The sequence below is a fragment of the Bubalus bubalis genome, chromosome 19, assembly GCF_019923935.1.
Source record: "Bubalus bubalis isolate 160015118507 breed Murrah chromosome 19, NDDB_SH_1, whole genome shotgun sequence".
NCBI lineage: Eukaryota > Metazoa > Chordata > Mammalia > Artiodactyla > Bovidae > Bubalus > Bubalus bubalis.
In genome coordinates this window covers 64,229,911-64,252,780 of record NC_059175.1, presented here as the reverse complement: position 1 = coordinate 64,252,780, position 22,870 = coordinate 64,229,911, and positions in this window count along the sequence as shown.

Here is a 22,870-nt window from a genome sequence, read left to right as displayed (position 1 = left end):
TCATGCCTGACTCTTTGGGATCCCGTGGACGGCAGCCCACCAGTTTCCTCCATCCATGGAAATTCCCAGGCAAGAATACTGGAGCAGGTTACCATTTCTTCCTCCAGGGGATCTTCCTGACCTAAATATCGAACCTACATCTCTTGTGTCTCCTGCATTAGCAGGTAGATTCTTTACCACTGTGTCCCGTAGGAAGTCCTAGCTCATGTGAATTATGAAATTATGAGAGCTCCACCCCTATCACTGACAGCAGATGCTTCCCCAGATTACCCATGTTAAACCCAAAGATATGAGGTGAGAGAAGCAACTCTCAAGAAACCCAAGTTAAATGGTACTTTAAAATAATATAAGAATATCTCCCTATAGCAGATTTATACAGACTCCCCTCCAAGGTGTGCTAACACAGACAGGTAAGGTATAGTAAATTTAGGAACTACCTACTGCTTCTGTTAAATCCACATAGACTTATTTGTTAGCAAAGCCCACCCTGTTTTCCTGCTTGGGATTTTAAAAAAACCTAGCTCTTTCAGTCAGTTCAGTTCAGTCACTCAGTCGTGTCCGACTCTTTGCGACCCCATGAATCGAAGCACATCAGGCCTCCCTGTCCATCACCAACTCCCGGAGTTTACTCAAACTCATGTCCATCGAGTCGGTGATGCCACCCAGCCATCTCATCTTCTGTCGTCCCCTTCTCCTCCTGCCTTCAATCTTTCCCAGCATCATGGTTTTTTCCAATGAATCAGTTCTTTGCATCAGGTGGCTTCAGCATCAGTCCTTCCAATGAATATTCAGGACTGATTTCCTATAGGATGAACTGGTGTGATCTCCTTGCTGTCCAAGAGACTCTCAAGAGTCTTCTCCAACACCACAGTTCAAAAGCATCAATTCTTTGGCACTCAGCTTTCTTTGTAGTCCAACTCTCACATCTATACATGACTACTGGAAAAGCCACAGCTTTGACTAGACGGACCTTTGTTGATAAAGTAATGTCTCTGCTTTTAATATGCTGTCTAGGTTGGTCATAACTTTTCTTTCAAGGAGGAAACATCTTTTAATTTCATGGCTGCAGTCACCATCTGCAGTGATTTTAATACTATAAATCCAGATTACAGTCCTGATTCACAGAGCTACAGTAGGAGTTGAGTAAAATTGGTTGAGGAAATAACATCAAGAGAAATTTGACATGATTAGTTCTCAGCTGAAATGAATGAAGGGTTATAACTTTGTTCCATGGTTATTAAGGTGAAAAGTATACAAAATGGATTAGAGGATCAGGTGTGCTTGTGTTGTTGGACTGGACTCTTTCCATGTTTCATTTGGGCATTAAATGCTATGATTCTAAGACGAGAGTCTCAAAACAGCCTTTTTCCTCAGGTGCCACTGAGGACATCTATGAAAACCCACGTGGAGGGAGCCACACTGTGTGCCTTATCTCCTGGCAGTCGGGTGTGTACAGAGCACGAGCCAGGAGTCATCACCTCCTCTAAGAAGGAGCAGAGATGCCAGTGAAGGGTCTCAGAATCAAACAGAAGATGAAGAGATCAAAAATCAGAAGCAAAGAGAGATGAGGGTTTTAAATCAAAGTGCTGTGCACTGTTCAGAATTTTTAAACATCCACTTTCTCCATGCAGGTCAATGCTGATGGCATGTCCTTAGTAATTCAGTCTTGTGAAACTCCTGTTTGATGCTCAGTTTTGTTGTGGAACATTTGCATTAAACTGTGTGAGGCTGTGGATTCTGCGTTGGGAGCTGGGTGGGGAACATAATGGTCAGGCTCCCACCATGCCGCTATATCGCACTTGGGAACGAGCAGATCTCTGCATTGAGTTTGGTCCAGCGATGATGAGAAAAAGTGAGGACCTCAACCCAGCAAGTCCACCAAAGTGAAATATCTGCCAGGATTTCCAGGGGAGTTTGAAACAGAAGCTAGCATGAGAGAAATGGACCTTGACAAGGGGTGAAGGATGATTAAAAGCATCAGATATGACAGTCAGGGTGCAGTGTTGCCTGAAGTGTGGCAATGCTACTCTCTCATTAAACTCCATGAGCAACAAATGTCAACCTTTTAAGCTTTAAGGAGTCACTTTGGCATGAAGGTAACTACCTTAGGCAACAAAATACAGTCATTTTTCTGAGATATCAAAGCCTCTCTTTCACTACTTTCTGGATGAGATGAATCATAAGAACATTTCTTTTCTACACTGATGTCCCCCATGGACCCCATCCAAGTCCGATACCAGCTTTCTGTGAGTGTGAGTTACTGGTGCATGGACAAGAATGATAAGAATTCAGTGGGCCTGCACATCCATGTCTCAGTCTTTGGAGAAAAAACCATCAACATCATGCAAAAGGCACCCAATTAAACACATGTGGGATGTAGCATAAGGAAAAGTTCTACATGTAATAGAAAGTGAGCCAGCCCTCTTGGGAAAATAGAGCCCATCAGTAAAATGGGTTTTATTTCTACTCTGAAATTACTGGCTAAAATCAGAAAGCCAACATGAAAGAGAAAATGGGAGCGATGAGAGAATTTCATTATATTTGCACTTTTAATTCATCTACAATTATTTTTGTAGGCTGTCAGATGTTTTTTCCATTAGAATATGAAATTGGTCCGATGTTTTTATTTAATAATAGATATGTTATGGAACCATGCAGAGATATCACGCATGTATTAAGGACTTTGTACTTTTTATCCTACAAGCACTGAGAAAAACCATTGGAAGTTTTTATTAAGGGCAAGGCATGATTAAATTTACTTCAGAATCTAAAAGAACATTCCCCTTAGAGTACACAAAATGGATTAGAGGATCAAGTGTGCTTGTGTTGTTGGATTGGACTATTTCCATGTTTCTTTTGGGCATTAAATGCTATGATTCTAAGATGAGAGTCTCAAAACAGCCTTTTTCCCTTGTATATGAGTCATATGAACTTGACCAAAAGTAGCATTCTATAGAAACTCTTCAAGAAATGGTTTTACACTCTCCAAAGAGGCAAAGAACAGCTCTGAATTTATAAGACAACACAACTTGCAAGAGGCCAACAGAAAATTCAAACAGAGTATTTGACAAATTCTGCACCAAACAGAGTACCTGTGTTCTGTTTTCAATGCCTTTCAGAATGTCGAGATTTCAAAGAAGTCTATATGACAGCTGCAAAGATCATATTGTGTTATAGGTCACTTTAGAAATTGTACTATATATAGATAGATAAATCAGTTGCCAAAACTACTAATTTTAATATAGACCATTTACCAAAAAGCCATTTATTACATTTTAGTATAGGCCATTTACTAAAAGGATGGGAGTTGTGTGGATGAACTCAGTTGGTTCTTTCACCGAACCAAACTCAAGGCAATTCTGTGAATCCTCAGATGTATATTTCCCCTGGTCAATCAATTATGAAGTTCTGGATATCTATTGAAGAGTAACAACTAACTGGATTAAAACAATTGTTTGCTATCTCTCACAATTGTGGCAATTGATGAGTCATCTGAGCATCTGCATCTTAGGGTCCCCATCCATTGAGGGAGGTCAGGGCTGAGTCTGGAGATGTCTGAAGTCTTCTTCACTACATGCCTGCCATTGGTCCTGGATGCAAAGTGGGTGGAAAAGTTGAGGGTAGACCAAGCATCTCTTTCCATTTGTTAAACAATCTTGGAATCCTTGCTTGTACAGTGGTTTCAAGGGTTCAAGCATCATGCATGGCACCTGAATTACACCAGAGCAGGTGATGTGAGGAAATATGCAGAAGTTTCATAGTGTCATTTAGGTTTCTTGTAACTTAGTCTCAGGAATCAGCATCACTAACACTGCATTCTCTTGGTTACACAGGGTCAGCTTGAACTAATGCGAGAGAAGGCTACCCAGGGGGGATGAACACCAGCAGGCATGGTTCATCAAGGCCATCTGGTAAACTAGCTTGTTGTTCAATCACTAGGTTGTGTTTGACTCGTTGCAACCCGTGAACTGCAGCATGCCAGGCTTCCCTGTCCTTCACTGTCTCTCAGAGTTTACCCAAACTCATGCCCATTGAGTCAGTGATGCCATCCAACCATCTCATCCTCTGTTGCCCCCTTCTCCTCCTGTCTTCAATCTTCCCCAGGATCAGGCTCTTTTCCAGTGAGTTGGCTCTTTGCATCAGGTGGCAGAATTATCGGAGCTTCAGCTTCAGCATCAGTCCTTCCAATGAATATTCTGGGTTGATTTCATGTAGAATGGACTGGTTTGATTGCCTTTCATCTACTGGAGGCTAGTGGAGCAAAGAAGATGTGATGATTAAGGAAGTACAGCTTTTCAGCCCAGTTCTTTTGAATGAAAGGGATGCATGCTACCCAGTAGATCAGTGCTGTGATATCTTATTGAGCAGATTCCACATAGGAAGCCAGTTTAACTAAAGAGGAAACTCATTTATTATCATTTAATATTTCTTAATATTTTGGGAGGAAACAGACAGTAAGATAGGTACTGAACATTGCTATTTCTTCCTCTCACAAAAGGATTAAATAACGGGAATATCTCTTGGAGTCCATAGGTTAAGTTTACTTGATAAAAGTGTCAGGAATGGCTATTTACTGCCAGGAAATGAGGGACCAGCCCAGTGATTAGAATCCTTCAGATTCTTGAATAGTCCCAGCAGTCAAGGAAGCTGGTAACTGATTTTTCTGTAAACCAGAAATGTCACTTGCCTCTATCATCGATCAGGAGGATGTCGTGTCAAGATGCTGTAACGTGTGCTGCCTGGTACAAATTATCTGCAATGGATGGATCTGTTTCTCCTCATTTTCTTCATCCTTTAGAGGTTAATGGACACGAGAATCACTCCAGAAACCCCCAAAGCCCCAGGGCTTTTGTGTTGTAGTCGGTAGCTATCTAAATCCCCATGATTACAGAAGTTGAATCTCAATTTAAAGAAAAAAAATTCCAAAAATACTTTAAAAGTACCATCTTGTTTAACTTGTTCAGTTGCTCAGTCGTGCCTGACTCTTTGCAACACCATGGACTGCAGGACACCAGGCTTCCCTGTCCTTCACCCTCTCCCGGAGTTGTTCAAACTCATGTCCATTGAGTCAGTGATGCCATCCAACCATCTCATCCTCTGTCATCCCCTTCTCCTCTTGCCTTCAATCTTTCCCAGCATCAGGGTCTTTTCCAATGAGTCACCTCTTTGCATCAGGTGGCCAAATTATTGGAGTTTCAGCTTCAGCATCAGTCCTTCCTGATGATTGATTTCCTTTGGGGTTGATTTCCTTTGGGAATCACTGGTTTGATCTCCTTTCTGTCCAAGGGACTCTCGAGAGTCTTCTCCAGCACCACAGGTCAAAAGCATCAATTCTTCAGTGTTCAGCCTTTCTTATGATTCAACTGACCATCCATACATAGCCACTGGAAAAACCATAGCGTTGACTAGAAGGACTTCTGTCAGCAAAGTGATGTCTCTGCTTTTTAATATGCTGTCTAGGTTTGTTGTTTTTTTTTCCAAGGAGCAAGCATCTTTTAATCTTATGGCTGCAGTCTCTGTCCACAGTGATTTTGGAGCCCGAGAACAACCTCGTGACAAGTCAGTTTGTCTTCAGCAGTACAGAAGCATGGAGGCTGCAACCCCACATGAGCGTTTAAGCCAGGAAAGAAAAGTGCCCATGTGATTGGAATATGTGGAAGGAGAATCTCTGTGAGCACCAGGAGTGATTCCAAATTCTGGAGAAGAGCCAGCAAAGCCTGAGGCCCCCAAACAAGGAGGGCTTAAACGTTCGGGGATTGGGGGTAGTCTCAGCCATGGAGAGACCCACCCAGCCCAAACGTCGCCAGTGAAGTCTGTGTCTGTGGAGGAGAGCAACTTTGCCACCCGCTGGACCACTGGAGACCCAGGGAGACACAGCAACAAGCACCAGGACAAGAAGGATGCTGTGCATACACAGAAGGTACAAGCACGTGAGGACAGCTGGTCTATGGACCGGTTTTCAGGGGATGGGACTCAACATGGATTTGCAGACTCAAAGTTGTCAGGCTACGTATGTGCCCTGTATTTAAGCTTTTCTTCTTTTCCCACTTCTAGAAGTCTGGAGAGAGTGATGTTTATAAACTGACTGCGTCTTGGAGCAGTTTAACAGACAGGTGTGGATATTCGAGGTGAGCATCTCATCTCCACCTGGGGGACAGGAGAGCAGCTAGAGGCAGGGCAGGGCAGCAACGGGGTTCATTGCTCATTACTCACAGAGTCCTCTTGTGTTGGGGGAGGGAGCTCTGCGTCACCTCCAGGGAAGGGTGTGTGGGGTCCTATCGCTTTCGGGGTCCAGTCACCCTCATGCCTCACCCAGGGGCCCCAAACGTGTTAGTGAAATGGTAGTGAGAATGCACATTCGGGCACAACCCCACCTCTCAGGACACAGAAGCCTCAGGGACAAATGTAAGTCTGGCTCTGAGTTGACTGAATCAACACAAGGACCGTTCACAGCAGCCGTGCGAGGCTCTTAGGGAACACATTCGGCACTGTTCCTGGTTGGTTCACAATCCAGGCGCTTTTTCTCCTTATTTCATGTTTAGTAAGTCTCCCCAGATTCCCAGGGTTAACAGAAGAATGCAGTGGCAGGACAGCCCTGCCCTGGGGGCTTTAGGACTTGTTTCTATAACCTTGTAGTTTTACAGCCGTGTTGCCAACTCTGTCCATTTGGAGTTCATCCTCCTTAAGACAAAACACAGGCTTTGAACCAGCAGATCTCTGACCTTCTGTGGCATTTAGATGAGACCATGAATGACCATAAAGCATAAGCAGATTAGTGTTGACTCCATTCCTTCATCATTCACTTATTTCCACATGTGTCGTTAAAGCCTGATCCGTGCCCAAAAGTCATGATAACAGAGGTGATACTGTGTAGCCCGGGTCCTCAAGCAGCCCCACAGTCATGAAGGGACAGAAGCACAATATCTTTGATTGCATTCATTGATATATTAAAGGTAATTAATGCTTAAGGTTTGTTAGAAAAAAGGAAGACCTCTGACTGACACTCACAATCTGACATCATTTGGGTCCATGGCTGTCAGAGAGCCCACACCCACAAGGCACCTGTGATTCAGGAGGAGAGTCCCCAGGCGTCCCTCAGGGCAGCTTGTGGGAGGTCAGTGAAATAAGAGCTCCTCATATGAGCAGGACAGATTAAAGTCCTACCACCTGCTTTGGCACGCTTCTGAGAGGTCATTAAACCCTGAGACAATGATAGGACTCAACTCAGAAAGGAAGGTGTGTAAATGATACCCCCAAACCTGAGACTGCAATAAAAACGTGACGAACGCTCCACACAAGATGTGGTTTCCCCCAGCCACAGTCATTACGTTTCATTACCTCAGAACTCCGTGAGCTACACAGATGAGAACAAATGAGGTTCTGCGGGCTGAATCTTCTCAAAATTTCCCAGCTGGTGGTGGTGTTCTTCAATTTCTTTTAGTTGGAAATGCTGTCTTATTTGTTGAAACAAAGGATGCCGACCCCACAGGGCCTTCGATCAGTTGCTGATTTTACATGGGATTCACCGCATCAGGCTGTGTTATCATAACACCCACCGACAATTCCAACAAAAGAGCTTCTCGTGATGAACTGTGGCCAACTCCCTCGAGGCAGCCACTTGAGCATTTGTATCCACCTCTTAACCCTCATGGCTTTTGCCCTGTGTTGCTTTTGCTTGACCTCTAGAGTTTAAGCTGCCCTCTGCTGTTTTTTTCTTTCTTTTCCACTAGTTCCGCTGTGTGAGCTCAGGGTGACTGTCACTCAAATCCCTGGGCAAAGGTCTAGAGAGAGACCCCACTTCACAGAGAAGGGCAACACTAAGCGGTTATCAGATCATGGGGGAGAGGACTCGGATGTCAAGGACAACCAGAGTGCTCCTGTCAGGCCAGAGCTGAGACCCATAGGCCAGTAAACTGGGAGGAGCAAGGGGCTGGCTCTGCAGCCCCCCACCCCACAGGGACCTGTGAGGGGAAAGGCAAGGCTGAGGGGAGGCTGGAGATGTGCCCTGACTGCCCCAGGGGGGCAGCATGGGGTCCTGACGGCAGGGCTCCTCATTCCTGTAGACCTCAGCTTCCCGGGCCCTGTGCCTGGCTTTTCCCTCTGTCGGCTGAAATGACAGCGTTTCTCCAAGAACGGGACTCTTTTCAGAGGACCTGGAGGGAGGGCCGTGCTCCCAACCGCACAGCATTTTTCTTTCCTGGGCAGGATCCATGAAGCTTAAAGCTGAAGGCTAACAGGAGACTGAATCACACCAGCCTCTCATGCCTGGGTGTCCCAGCAAACGCCCGTCTCAGCGCTGGTGTGGAGCCGTGCAGAGGGGGCACGTGGTCTGCAGCTCTTGCTGCTCCTGAACCAGAGGAAGGGGCACTCAGGGACTGTGGGGGCAAGGAAGAGAAGGAGGGTCTCAGCCTCCATCCACGTCCAACCACGTCTGACAGGGTGGGTCCCATACCAGCTGGGCTGAGACCCAAGGCTGGTGAATCTGCAGAAAGTGTGTGTGTGTGTGTGTGTGTGTGTGTGTGTGGAATGGGGTGTGTGCATGGGGGTGTGAGAGAGAGAGAGGTGGGGTGGAAAATGCCTGTGATAATATGTGTGTTTGTACTCTATCCTTAAAAATGTGATTGTGAGCACATGGGTATTGTTGAGTGCATGATGAACGTAAGAGAGCGTGCATGAGTGTAAAGGAGTTTGTGAGTGTGGGTGTTTTGTGTTTGTGGATGTGAGTGAACTGTGAGTGAACTGAGGTTGTAGTTGTGACTACACAAATGAGTATGAGTGTGTATGAGAGTATGCCAATGTATTTGTGTGTCTGTGAGTGAGTGAATGAGAGAAGGTGTGTGTGAAAGGGCTGTGTGCTGGTGTGTTCTGTAGGATTGGGGAAATGTGGTGAGAAGGGACATGGAGAGAGTCTTAAGCACTTTCCAGGGAAAACATGGACCCTGGCATTTCCCCTAACTCATGCACACACATCGTGCTGAACCACAGGCCCAGGGAGCCTGGAAAAGTGATGTGGAAACCCTGTAAGATGAAAACTGGGACCCCTCTAGATACAGTGCCCCAGTGCACATTCTTGTCCTGGCCCATCGGCCCCTTCACCTTGGGCAGCTCTCAGTCTAGGCGTAGGCTGGCAGCATCAATGGAAAGAAAGCCCATCATTCCCTTGGGCAGGCCTGGTCTCCTGCTCCTGTCTGTTTTTGGCCTGTCTTCCCTTCATGCTTTCAGAACATATGATACTGATCACTTCTGGGCAGTAATTTTCAAAAAGAAACGATCTTAAAAAGGCCCATTCATTTTAGATTCTGCTTCCATACACCTGTTGAAGCAACTTATGTGACAAAATGAGCAGAAGCTGGAAGAATTTATGGATTTGCTGTTTCTCATTGCCCTGAAGGAACGCCTACAACTGGGCACTGAGAGCTTATTGGAAAGTCCTAACCGCGGGATGCGGCTGCACTAGCTTCTCTTGAAGACAGAATGTCCCTCCCCTTCAGGGGAAAGTCTTCCTCTCACAGGTGTTGAAGGGCTGTGGGAAGCAAAGGGAAACCCCCATCACAGCCTCCTCTTCTGTCAAATCTCTCTGAGAAAACAAGTGTTGTCAGCTCTCAACTCCCAAAACAACTTTTTTCAACCCAGGACATCTCCAAAAGAGGGAAACGCATTCCCTGAGAAAGAAGGCAAAGACACGAGAGCAAAGAAAAATAACAGACTGGTGGAACGTCCCATGGATGAGATCCTGGGGCCAGGAATCAAGACCCAAGGCTTTGTCTTCAGCTTCTACAACTTGACGTGTGATTCCAATTCTGAAATATTAAAATCGATATAGATATATTTAATAATAATTTGAGAAAACTTGCCTTATTCTAAGGGTATCAAAGATCCCATTAGAAAAGTCTATATTTACTACAGATTTTGAGGCACAAACTAAGAGCTGCCAGTGGTACCTCCTCCATACGAGGGAGTTTCTATGTTGGTGATGCTGAACATCGGCTCCAGGTGAACAGGGGTAGAGACATTTCAACCTTCCCCTGACCTTGGTCTTGGGTCCATTCTGCAGCTGCGTATGGTGGCCACTGCAGCCATGGTGTCAGGAGATGACCTTCATAAAGAAAAAGCAGAGGTGATCAGAGTCTCAGTGTTCCCAGAGAATGTGACCCCACTCTGTTATCACTGCTTTTTCTTTTCTGAAAATACAAATAATGTCTTCCCTTTATCTATTCATATGGGTATAAGTGTCATACATATTGATATAGCTGATCCTACTAGAAAAATAGGGGCTTCCCTGGTGGCTCAATGGTAAAAGAATCCGTCTGTAAATGGAGGAAATTCAGGTTCAGTCCCTAGGTGGAGAAGATCCTCTGGAGGAGGAAATGGCAACCCACTCCAGTATTCTTGCCTGGAGAATTCCATAGACAAAGGAACCCCCGAGGACTACAGTCCATGGAGTCGCAAAAGAGTTGGACACGACTTAGCGACTAAACCACTGGAAGAATATTCCTTCTGATTTGTTTCTTTATGGGTTTTCATTTTTATGACCTCCATGGTTTTAAGGTTCAACCCAGAGCCAAAGAAAATTCCTGCTAATGGTGAGAAAGACATTTCTGTATCATTTCTAACATTTTAAGAAGCCAAGATATTTTCATTTCTGAGAAGAACAGCACCTGAGGCAGGGACTCTTGCCTGAGCTCCCCTTACTGACATAAAATAGAGACCCAGAAGGATTTTTAAAACCTCTTGATTGAAGAAGTGGGGGAAGACTGAAGTTTCACACAATAATGACATTCTGGAAAATTATTTGGGTCACCTGTACTGGGCCTGTCTTAATCTGTCTACACCAGTATCTGTGGACATGCTCTGGTTTCCTTCAGTCTCAGAGGGCAACCCAGTGTTCCCCACTGTTAGGCATGTGCTACACAGAATTGAGAGAGAAACAAGGGTGACAAAATCATTATTTGACACTTAGCACTAGAGTATTTTTCATTACCAGGTCACTCTATTCAGATGATGAAAACTCCTATACGTATTGTTGTATGGTGACCAGGCCTTGCATCTACTGAGAAAGGCATCTCCTTCAGTGAAGCTGAATATGAGTGCTTCAGTTTTAAGCTCCTTTGATCTATTACTCATTGACGAGAAGCCAGGTTGTTGGTTCTGAGGAGATACTGAAGCTTAAAGGTCAATGTGATGTTTAGGTTAAAAGAAAAGAAAGTCAGACTTCCAAAGTGGTATATTTGGGAGCCATGGAGTTTAAAAGAAGTGAAGTGCTTTTAGTGAATGCCAGGAACAAATTTTAAAATGTACGTCTTGGCATAGTTGAAAAGATTTTTTTTAGTGGGGGGAAGTGTATGGAAAATGCAAGCAATGTATTATGTTACTTTATCAATACAGGGCTTAGGTACATGAAGCAAAGAAGAAAGATTGCATTCATATGCATGTGTCAATTTAGACATCAAGAGCAAAGACACACTGAAGAAAAGCAAAGCAATCTATTTTGAGCTAGATATTAAACTCCCAGAACTGGACACTAAAAAAGGCTGCATCCAAAAATAAGGATTTTCCAGTGGTCATGTATGGATGTGAGAGTTGGACTGTGAAGAAGGCTGAGCGCTGAAGAATTGATGCTTTTGAACTGTGGTGTTGGAGAAGACTCTTGAGAGTCCCTTGGACTGCAAGGAGATCCAACCAGTCCCTTCTAAAGGAGATAAGTCTTGAATGTTCATTGGAAGGACTGATGATGAAGCTGAAACTTCAATACTTTGGTCACCTGATGCAAAGAGTTGACTCATTTGAAAACTCCCTGATGTTGGGAAAGATTGAAGGTGAGAGGAGAAGGGGATGACAGAGGATGAGATGGTTGGATGGCATCACCGACTCAATGGACATGAGTTTGAGTAAACTCTGGGAGTTGGTGATGGACAGGGAGGCCTGGCATGCTATAGTCCATGGGGTTGCAAAGAGTCAGACACGGCTGAGCGACTGAACTGAACTGAAAAATAAGAATATTTCTCATATTGTCATAAGTGTACCAAAATCATTTAGTTTCATATTCATGGGTCTCAATATTATTTTGGACAACTTGATATGCACTTTCCATGTCCTGAAATAAGTAGCTGAATTTGCAGTTTGTGGGAGTATACCTGAGAAACCATGGCCGGTGAGGCAAATTTGCTGCTCCTAGACATGCCTTCTTGCAGCGCATGTTTTAATCAAGAATGTAAGATTGCTTAGTAGAAAGTAAACCACACTGCCTGGATGTTCCATTTGCTTTGAAAGATATAAAGAATAAAATAAATACAGGTACTGAATTCATTTTACAGTTGCTGCCATGACAAATTACTACAAACACAGAGGCTTAAAACAGCAAATTTATTATCTGAAAATTCTGTAGGATGAAAATCCAGGCAGCTTGGCAGATGTTCTTGCTCCTGCCTCTCACAACTGAAATCAAGGTGTCAGCGGAGCTGTGCTCCTTGCTGGAGGCTGTGGAGCATCCTCTCCTAGGCTCTTGATGGCTGTTGGTAGAATTCAGTACCAGGTGGTGGCCGCATCGAGGTCCCCATTTTGCTAGCTTTTGCCTGGAGGTCATTCTTAGCTTCTAGAGGACATCTGAATTCCTTGACTTGTGATAGCCTGCATCTTCAAAGTCAATGTCAAATCCCTCTCAGGCTTCCAATCTCTTGGACATTCCATTCTGCCTCAGCTGAAAAAAGTTCTCTGCTTCTGTGGGCTCACGTGATCTGACCGTGCCTGTCTGGATAATCCAGAAGACCCACTGCATCATAAGGTCCAGAAATTTAATTAGATCTGGTAAATGCCCTCTTTTAAAAAAAAGAAAAAAAAAGCATATTTCTTTCATTATTAAAAGCATACACAGGAGAAGCCATTAGTTTTACATAGGAATGTACTCATGAACAAAGCATTTCTTACAGTTTTCCAAAACTAATACAGTATTCTAAAATTCATTGAGTAAATATATCCAAATTTTTAAAGCTAAATTGAAATCCCTAAAACTACTGGGCAGTGTAGACTTTTTCAAAATCAAATAAAAAGAGAATGTGACTATGGTTTGTATTGCCTGCTATGTCGCTTCTGTCATGTCTGACTTTTTGCGACCCAGTCGACTGTGGCCCACCAGGCTCCTCGGTCCATGGGATGCTCCAGACAAGAATACCGGAGTGGGTTGCCACGCCCTCCTCCAGGGGATCTTTGCAACTCAGGGATTGAACCAGTGTCTTTTGAGGCTCTTGCATTGAGGCAGATTGTTTACTGCTGAGCCACCAGGGAAGCCTGCTCTGTATTAAATAAATTTCATTTTTAGCTTTGGCGTTGTCATTATCGTTCATTTGCTCAGTTGTGTCCAACTCTTTGTGACCCACATGGACTGCAGCAGGCCAGGCTTCCCTGTCCTTCACCACCTCCCAGAGCTTGCTCAAAATCCTGTCCATTGAGTCAGTGATGCCATCTAACCATTTCATCCTCTGTCATCCGCTTCTCCTCCTGCCTTCAATCTTTCCCAGTATCAAGGTCTTTTCTAATGAGTCAGCACTTTGCATCAGGTGGCCAAAGGATTTTATAAGATGCACCCTTATTGTATCTTTGCAAACAGGATAACTTTCTTTAAAACCTGATCAACATTTTCAATATTTATAGCTCCATATGACAGATAACAGGGAAACATTATTCTCATTGTGTAATTATAGACATATTATAAAACCCAAGAGCATGAGATAAGCAAAAGAAATACAACTCTGAGCCATATGAACAAGATATAATGGAAAAAATGCACAGGTTTCAGAGATTGGGAACCAGCCATCTCTCTGGGGCCATTAGTTTTTCTATCTTAGGTACTGTTTTCAAATAATACAGAAAATTTAAGATTTATCCCCATAGAACTATCTGGGTTTTTTTTTGAGATAAAATTAGAATTTTGAATTTAAACTATTTGGAATTACTTAATACTTAAATACATTGTTCAAGTATTTTGGTAAGGATTTATGCCTCATATTGACTTCATACATATGTCTCCTACCACACATGCACACATAACTTGTATTTACATTATATGTAAAATATTATATATAGCATACATATATATGAAGTATGCATATTAAAGCTATGAAATAAAGGTCACTGAATTTTTATCTGTATTGAATATTTCAACTTCTGATAATTCATTACATTTTTAAGAAGATAATTCTTCTTTCTGCTGTTTTTTGATTGTTGTTCTTGTCATTTTTTGTTTTAATGATTATCAATTATTTTCTAAGTTACAAGTAAAGGTTATTTTTCTTTGGCACACTGTGCAGGATGTGGGGTCTTAATTCCCAAACCAGAGATCTAGCTTGTGCTTCCTGCTTTGGAAGAGCTGAGTCTTAACCACTGGACAAGCAGGGGAGTTCCTAGCAAAACTTTTAAAGACAGTTTCACTGGGGAATGAAGCTGTTCAATAAACATGAAACAGATCTTCCTGTCTTCTACTATGCTTTCCCTCCTATAGTACAGTGAACTATTTTAGGGCTTTTGCATAATGTAGTGCCTTCTCTCTCAACCTAAATGCTACGATTGTTACTAGGGACAATATGAATTAATAGGGGAAAACGGAAATGATTATAGTTTCCTTTTTATCTATCTTTAGAGGAATCCACATTATTTTAAGGGCATAAACCTTTTGCATGCATATTTACTACAGTCAAATATTTAACTTTCAAATTACAAAATGGGTTGATTTCTAAGAAACATATCCCACTGTGGCCTCACAGTGAATGCATGGTTGCAAAGCAAGGGCTAGATGCTAAAAAAATACCTGATGCTTCAGAAACATTCATTCCAAAACAACAACTAAAGGAGTGAAAAAGCACCCAGTCCAGCTGCATTTCAAGGGCAACCTTCAGCTTTTCTCAGGTCACAGAGAAAATAAACAAAAACCCTTAAAAGCTTGAATAATTTTTTTGTTGTTCTAATAATTTGTCACAGGAGAAAACTTCTGATCATATCTGTCCAAGCTTCTAAACAAAACACTGAAATTCAGGTCACCACATTACCTGGACTCATTATGTTCCATCTTTTTTAAAAAGTAAATTCTTTTTTAAACAACAGCTTGCAATTTCTGTTCAAAATAAAAGGCTGATTTCAGCTCATTTGCCATGGAAAATTTCTAACATAAGAAATTCAGAGCAAAATAAATTGAATTCAATTTCTTCTCATGCATTGCTTAGTGAAGGCAAAGGCTTTCTACAAAGAGAAAATTACAGCACTGAAGGTTACATAAAAAGGAAGACTGAAAATAAAATGACAGAGAGGAAACATTAAATATGAGAAAACCTGCCTTGAGCAAATACTGTACATTGATGTCTTGATTTCATAGCATTTCCAATAGCATTTGTAAAACTGTTCTGCAAATTGCCCTTAATGTTTTGAAAGGAATTCAATAGATTCAGGCAAAGTTGAGACAGAATATCCATCAGTGAAAGCTAAGGCACTTGGCTTTGGCACCGGAGCTGTCCACCTGGCCTCGGAGGACACGCTGGTGTGTGAATACATGAGGACATGGTCCTGGCAGACTGTTTAGTCTCTCCACAACAGGGAGTGGGTGATGAGATTAATCGTCCAATACAACCTCTATGCCCCCCAGCTCCCCTGCCTGGCCCCACCGGGGCTCCGCATCTGCCAGAGAGTAAATGAGCAGATGTCTCATGAAGCATCACCACCCGACCTGATAAAGGCTAGCAGGAGACACTGGATTCTGGAGCGGGAAGAGGCTCAGTGAACCTGGGAACAGGCCAGCCTCCCCACTCCGCTCAGGCCAAGGGCAGCACCTGCAGGCAGACTCGCTGGGTCAGGCAAGTGCCCCCAGAGAGGAAGGACAGGGCAGCCTGTGTCACCCAGCTCGCACTTCCAGGGGTCCCTACTGGCCTCAGCTCTTCCCTGGGCGCCATGAGGAGAAGCAGGGAATCACACAGATGAGCACCCCTCCTGGGATGAAGACTCAAGGTTGAGTTGATTCTCTGGGGTGAGACACCCCTGATCTTGACTCAGACCAGCCACCCTAGGTGGGCAAGCTTCCTGATTCTCACTGGATTTCATCTCTTCATATGTAAATGAAGGCACAGTTCATTATGTAGATTCAGGAATGGGAGATCAGCTATGTAAAACACTTAGCAGATGCTTCATAAATGTGAGTTAATATAAAAATTGCCACTCTGAGCCAAATGTATATTTAGTCAATCATGGTGTTCTTGATGTTTATTCATACGTTAACATCTGACTGGTTACAGTTATACCACAGTGCCACTCCACTTAATCTTTCTGCATTCATTTTGATAGAAATCAACATATCCTGTACATGGATAATGGTGTACTTTCAATCAAATGCTTGAAATGCAACTAAGTTGTATCCAGATGCTACAGACTGAATGTTTGTCTCTCCAAAATTGCTATGCTGAAGTCTAATCCCCTGTGTGATGCTTTTGAACTGTGGTGTTGGAAAAGACTCTTGAGAGTCCCTTGGACTGCAAGAAGATCCAACCAGTCCTTCCTAAAGGAAATCAGTCCTGAATATTCATTGGAAGGACTGATGCTGAAGCTGAAACTCCAAAACTTTGGCTATCTGATGTGAAGAACTGACTCATTTGAAAAGACCCTGACGCTGGGAAAAATTGAAGGCAGGAGGAGAAGGGGATGACAGAGGATGAGACGGTTGGATGGCATCACTGACTCAATGGACATGAGTTTGAGTAAGCTCTGGGAGTTGGTGATGGATAGGGAGGCCTGGCGTGTTGCAGTCCATGGGGTCACAAAGAGTCAGACACAACTGAGTGACTGAACTGAACTGAACTGATGGAGTAGGGGTGGGGCATTTGAGAAGTGATTAGGTCCTGACCGTGGAGTCCTCTAAATGGGATTAGTGTCCTCATAAGAGAGACCCCAGAGAACTCCCTGTTCCCCCAGAGAACACGTGGCTTTCTGCCACAAGACGACTCAGAGAGATGGCCATCTGCAAACCAGGAAGCAGCCCTCATCACACACCAAATCTGCCAGTGTCTTCATCTTTGGACTTCCCCATCTTCAAACTGTGAGAAATAAATTTCTGTTGCTCTGGCTACCCAGTACATGGCATTTTTATTATAGCATCCGAATGGACTAAGACACCAAATTTTCTCTCCCCAGAGTCCCTCTGTTAATTTTACCTTCTTAATATGTCTGAAATGTGTTTACCTTTCTGCACTTTCTTAGACACTACCTTGGTGAAAGCCCTCTCACCTGTCCTTCTGAATAGGTACCTGGTGACTGATCTGTTTCCTTCAATCTCTACCCCAGCTGACCGAGAGAGACTCATCTAAGCATGCAGATCAATTCAAGGACATTCCTTTGCCCCAAGACAAAGTCGAGGCTCTGCTTAACACAGCCGCTTCTAGAGCCTGGGCTCCAGCCCTCCTTTCTTTAGATTGAGTCAGGTCCCCAGTGCCCACCCTCTGGACCTTCACATTTTCTCACCTGCACCCTGCCCTCCTCTGCTGGCCTGATTAAACTGTACTGGCTTTTCACCTTTGTGGGTTTATCACTCCTCTTATTAGACGTGACTTTCTCAGAAAAGCCATCCTTGACCTCCCAAGGCTGGAGTAAGCACATATGTGTGGGTACATGCTAAGTCATGTCCAATTCTTTGTGACCCCATGGACTGTAGCCCGCCAGGCTCCTCTGTCCATGGGATTCTCCAGGCAAGAATACTGGAGTGGGTTGCCATTCCTTCCTCCAGGGGATCTTTGCAACCCAGGGAATGAACCTGTGGCTCTTATGTCTCCTATACTGGAAGGCACATTCTTTACCACTAGTACCACCTGGGAAGTCTGTAAATACATACAGTCAAGCTATTACCTCATATTTCACATTATGTTATAAATTAATTTTTAACTACCTCTGCCATCGGACTAGACCCTGTGCCAGAACACAGAGCCAATTATTTCATAAGTATTCTCAGTACCAGGCCAAGGATAAGCACATACTGTGTCTTGAATAAGCATTGCTGCAATTGATTAAGAATGAATGAACAGGATAAAAGTTTACCTCATGACTCTGTTCTCTCAGTTCCCATTCACTGTTCCTAGTGCCACACTGACTTCTTCATCTAGAATAACCAGGATAAGATTCAAAGTCAAGGTCACTGTCATGACATAACGGTGCAATCAGTAGAGTTGACATCATAAAGATTAACACTGTAGAAGCTGAGACTTCCCTGGTGGTCCAGTGGCTAAGACTCTGCCCTCCCTATGCGGGGAGCATGTGTTTGATCCCCGGGCCAGGGACCTAAGATCCCACATGCCACATGGCATGGCCAGAAAACGTGAATAATAAAGTAAATTTTAAAATGAATAGATAAAACTGTGAAACCCACTTGGCACACCCCTTTGAGAATCTTTCTTCTTGGGATCTTCTTCCCCTTTGATTTTTCTTCTTTTGCATGCTGTACTTCCTCCTTCCTCATGTCATAGTCAACCCTTTTCTTTTGGGCTGGCCAACTTGAGCAGTCTTTGGGTTTTTATATGTTCAGTTATCAGCTAAAGCAGGCTACACCTGCACAAGACCAACACCTGAAACTTTAGAATGGACAGGAAAGAATCCAGAAGTGTGGGGGGGTGGATGTGAGTCTTTGACCAGCTACATAAGATTCGAGAAAGTAAGCATCTCATTATCCTCCCTACTGAAGTGCACATCTATGGAGGATGAAACAGAGGGGGGGTAAATAGATGTGTGAAAGATGCTAGAGACAAGCGTTTTTGCTATTCATTTTGTTAGCCTGTACTGTTCAGAACCAAGTTTGTGCAACTAATACCTGATAGAGTTAACTTTAGGCAAGTTGGTAAGGAGTCCAAGGCCCCTTAAGAAGGAGGTATACATTCTTTGCCTATAAACAACAATCTATCTTGCTCAAGAATATGTTTTTCCTTAGGCTCTGTGTTAATGACTATAGAGCAACAATGTATCTTCCCTGAGGACATATTTTTCCTTAGGTCCTGTGCTAATGATTATATAACAACAAAGTATCCTGCTTGAGGACATGTTTCTTCTTTTTAACAGGAACCCTTTCCTTCTGGCTAATCTTGTACCTATGTTATTTCAAAATGTATACTGTGGGAGAGCTTCTGGGAGAACTTTTACAACCTTGAGATAGTCTTCTGATCCATTGCTAGTAATAAATCAAAACATATAATGTTCTGCTCAAGTTAATGACCCAGGTATTCTCTTTCACCTCCTTCTGATGTCTGTGTCAGAAGTCTTCTCTGTTTCTTTTCAATAAACTCTCCTCACCCGAAGCCTCAAGTGGTCCCTGTTATCTGCCAGGATGGGTGAGAGAATTCCTCTCCCCATGAAAGCCATGAGCTCAGGTACAGCCTACATTCCATGGCTTCATCACATCGGGACAAGTTTCACACTCAGTCCAGACTGGTCCACCAGGTACAAGTCTTCCATGCTATGATCCTAGATCAAGGAATAAAGCAATAAATTATATCTTTGCTTGATTTTCCCTGCTCATGTTCAGATCCTTGCAGAAGTAGGAGTCAACTACTTGAGGTTTTAAAGACCTTGCATCCCAGCTATTTCTGCATGGGATCCTCATAGACAATGAGAATGGCATTGCCTCCTGATGAGGGTCAGTTCTTCTCCTCGCACTTACGACTTGATTTCACTTTGCACAATGAAGCATGACTTCTATCATGTCTTTCTCCCCTCTGGTTGCACCCTTTCTTTAGCATGCATTAGTGTCCACTGCGCACAGTCGTGTCAGAACATACAGTAGCGGCTCAAAAAATCACTGCAGAAGGTGACCGCAACCATGAAATTAAACGACGTTTACTCCTTGGAAGGAAAGCTATGACAAACCTAGACAGCATATAAAAAGCAGAGACATTTCATTACCAAGGTCCATGCCAAGGTCTGTCTAGTCAAAGCTATGGTTTTTCCAGTAGTCATGTAGGGTTGTGAGAGTTGGACCATAAAGAAGACTGAGTGCCAAAGAATTGATGCTTTTGAACTGTGGTGTTGGTGAAGATTCTTGAGAGTCCCTTGGACTGCAAGGAGATCCAACCAGTCAATCCTAAAGGAAATCAGTCCTGAATATTCATTGGAAGGACTGATGCTGAAATTGAAGCTCCAATACCTGATGCAAAGAGCTGCTCATTAGAAAAGACCCTGGTGCAGGGAAAGATTGAAGGCAGGAGGAGAAGGGGACGACAGAGGACAAGATGGTTGGGTGGCCTCACTGAGTCAATGGACGTGAGTTTGAGCAAGCTCTAGGAGATGGTGAAGGACAGGGAAGCCTGGAGTGCTGCAGTCCATGGGGTCACAAAGAGTGGGACACGGCTGAGTGACTGAGCAACAAGTGTCCGTTACTCATTATCTCTGAAAGAAATACTTCCTCAATCTTCTCATCACGTCTTCCTCTCATGCAGCTAACCTATCTCTATCATTCCCTTTTCTTCCAAACCCCTAGAAAGAACCATCTAGGGACTTCCCTTGTGACTCATTGGTTAAGACTTCATGCCGCCAAAGGAGGGGCTGAGGGTTCAATCCCTGGTCAGGGAGCTAAGACCCCCATCCCATGTGGCATGACCAAAAGATATAAAAAAGTAATAAAAGAAAAAACTAAATAAAGAACCATCTAGCACCACTGTACTTACTTCCTTAACTCTCATTCATTGGCCAAGTCCCAAACTCTGATATTTCCTTAAAATCAATTTATTTGTTATTTTCTGGAAATTGCATTTGCCAAGGTCAACAGTGACCTATAACTTGCACATCACATCCAATGTTGTTTTGTTGGTTTTTTTTTTTTTTTTTTTTTTCATATAAAGGGCATTTTTTTTGATTGGCTGCTAAAATATCTTCTGGGGGCTTTTTGGTCTTCCACAAGCATTGCCTTCTTTCTGAGATCTTTACAGACAACATTTCTTCACAGCTCATGTCTCACAACTTCCCCTCCTCCTCCACTCTCTCCCCTTTCCCAGTGTTACTCAGAAGTCCAGTATGAGGCCAAATTTCTTCTCCATCTCTGCACCATTTACAGATCACACTATCCATCTCCATGTCTTTAGCTACCACTGACAACTTTTAAACATCTTTCAGCATTTTGACTTTTTTCTGATGCTTAAATCCACATCTCCAAGCTGCATACAGAACAGTTTCGTGAAAATGTCCTAAGGCAGTTGAAATTTAAAATTCTAAAACCAAATCTCATTATCTATCCCTAAACACACTCTACTTATCTACAACTTGTGGGTCCAGGATGGTTTTGTTAATAACATTTTATTAATTGTTTAAAATCACTTCTGTTTTCCATGGGGAAGGGGCTATGACAGAGGAGGTCTTATTAATCTACAGAATGCTATGAGGTGGTTGTGAAGCTGAGTTTATCGATGGAAGCTGGGGTGAGTTAAATGCCGACATAAACAAGAACTGTGAATGTCCAGTTACTTTCCAGGAGAAAGAGTGAGGGATTAACACAGGAGTAGGGAAGAAGAGAAAAGAGTAGGTAAAATAATAAGCCAGGATTTCATCTGGTAAAGAAGAGTTAGGGAGAGATGTCAGTGTCAAGATAACTGAAAGGAGACAGTCATTGTATGTTTCAATTCATGCAGGACTGAGCCCTCCCTGTGTTTCAGGAGAGAATTCTGGCCAAATTTAGTAATTGCCTTAGGCAGAGAGAAAAAAGCAGAAGGGATTATTTCTTGGGCCTGGAAGGATTCAGTTCAGTTCAGTTCAGTTGCTCAGTGGTGTCCGACTCTTTGCGACCCCGTGGACTGCACCACATCAGGCTTCCCTGTCCATCACCAACTCCCGGAGTTCACTCAAACTCATGTCCATTGAGTTGTCGATGCCATCCAACCACCTCATCCTCTGTCATCCCCTTCTCCTCCTGATCTCAATCTTTCCCAGCATCAGGCTCTTTTCAAATGAGTCAGCTCTTCGCATTAGGTGGCCAAAATATTGGAGTTTCAGCTCGAGCATCAGTCCTTCCAGTGAACACACAGGACTGATCTCCTTTAGGGTGAACTGGTTGGATCTCCTTGCAATCCAAGGGACTCTCAAGGGTCTTCTCCAACACCATAGTTCAAAAGCATCAATTCTTCAGTGCTCAGCTTTCTTTATGGTCCAACTCTCACATCCATACATGACTACTGGAAGGACACCAGGGCATTAATTAAGGACCATCTTAAAACAGACAAGAGATAATCAAGTTCACAGAGGTAATATGTTGACAACAAAGACAAGGAAATGTATACCTTGATGGAAATTTGGAGAGATCTGGGGGATATGTTCAGATGTCCCCAGTTTCTGAAAGAGAGTTGGAATCAATCTTTTCTGATTATTAGGTCAGGAAACTCCCACCAGAATGGATTTCTTCAAATGAGTTCATAACTTGATCACCACCAACTATCTGGGAATGGACTCGGAGACAGTCACCATTACCACCACCATCTCCAACAGGTCCTACTTCTGGACTATTGGTCTTTGTTGCTTTCCTCATCCTTCTCCTCCCTACTTGCTAGGGCATCTGTGTATGTACGCTCAGTCATTCAGTCATGTCCGGCTCTTTTGCAACCCCATGGACTGTAGCCTGCCAGGCTCCTCTGTCCAGGGGATTTGCCAGGCAAGAACTCTAGAGCGGGTTGCCATTTCCTCCTCCAGGGAGTCTTCCTGATCCAGGAATCAAATCTCATCTCTTGCATTGGTAGGTAGATTCTTTACCACTGGGGAAGCCCAAGCAGACTATGTCTCTCGTTCTCCCAAGACAGCTTTGTTCTGGTGGGATCCTGCCAATACGAGGCTCTAGAGGGAAATGGGAGGGAGAAGGGAAGGGAGAAATCTATCATTGCTG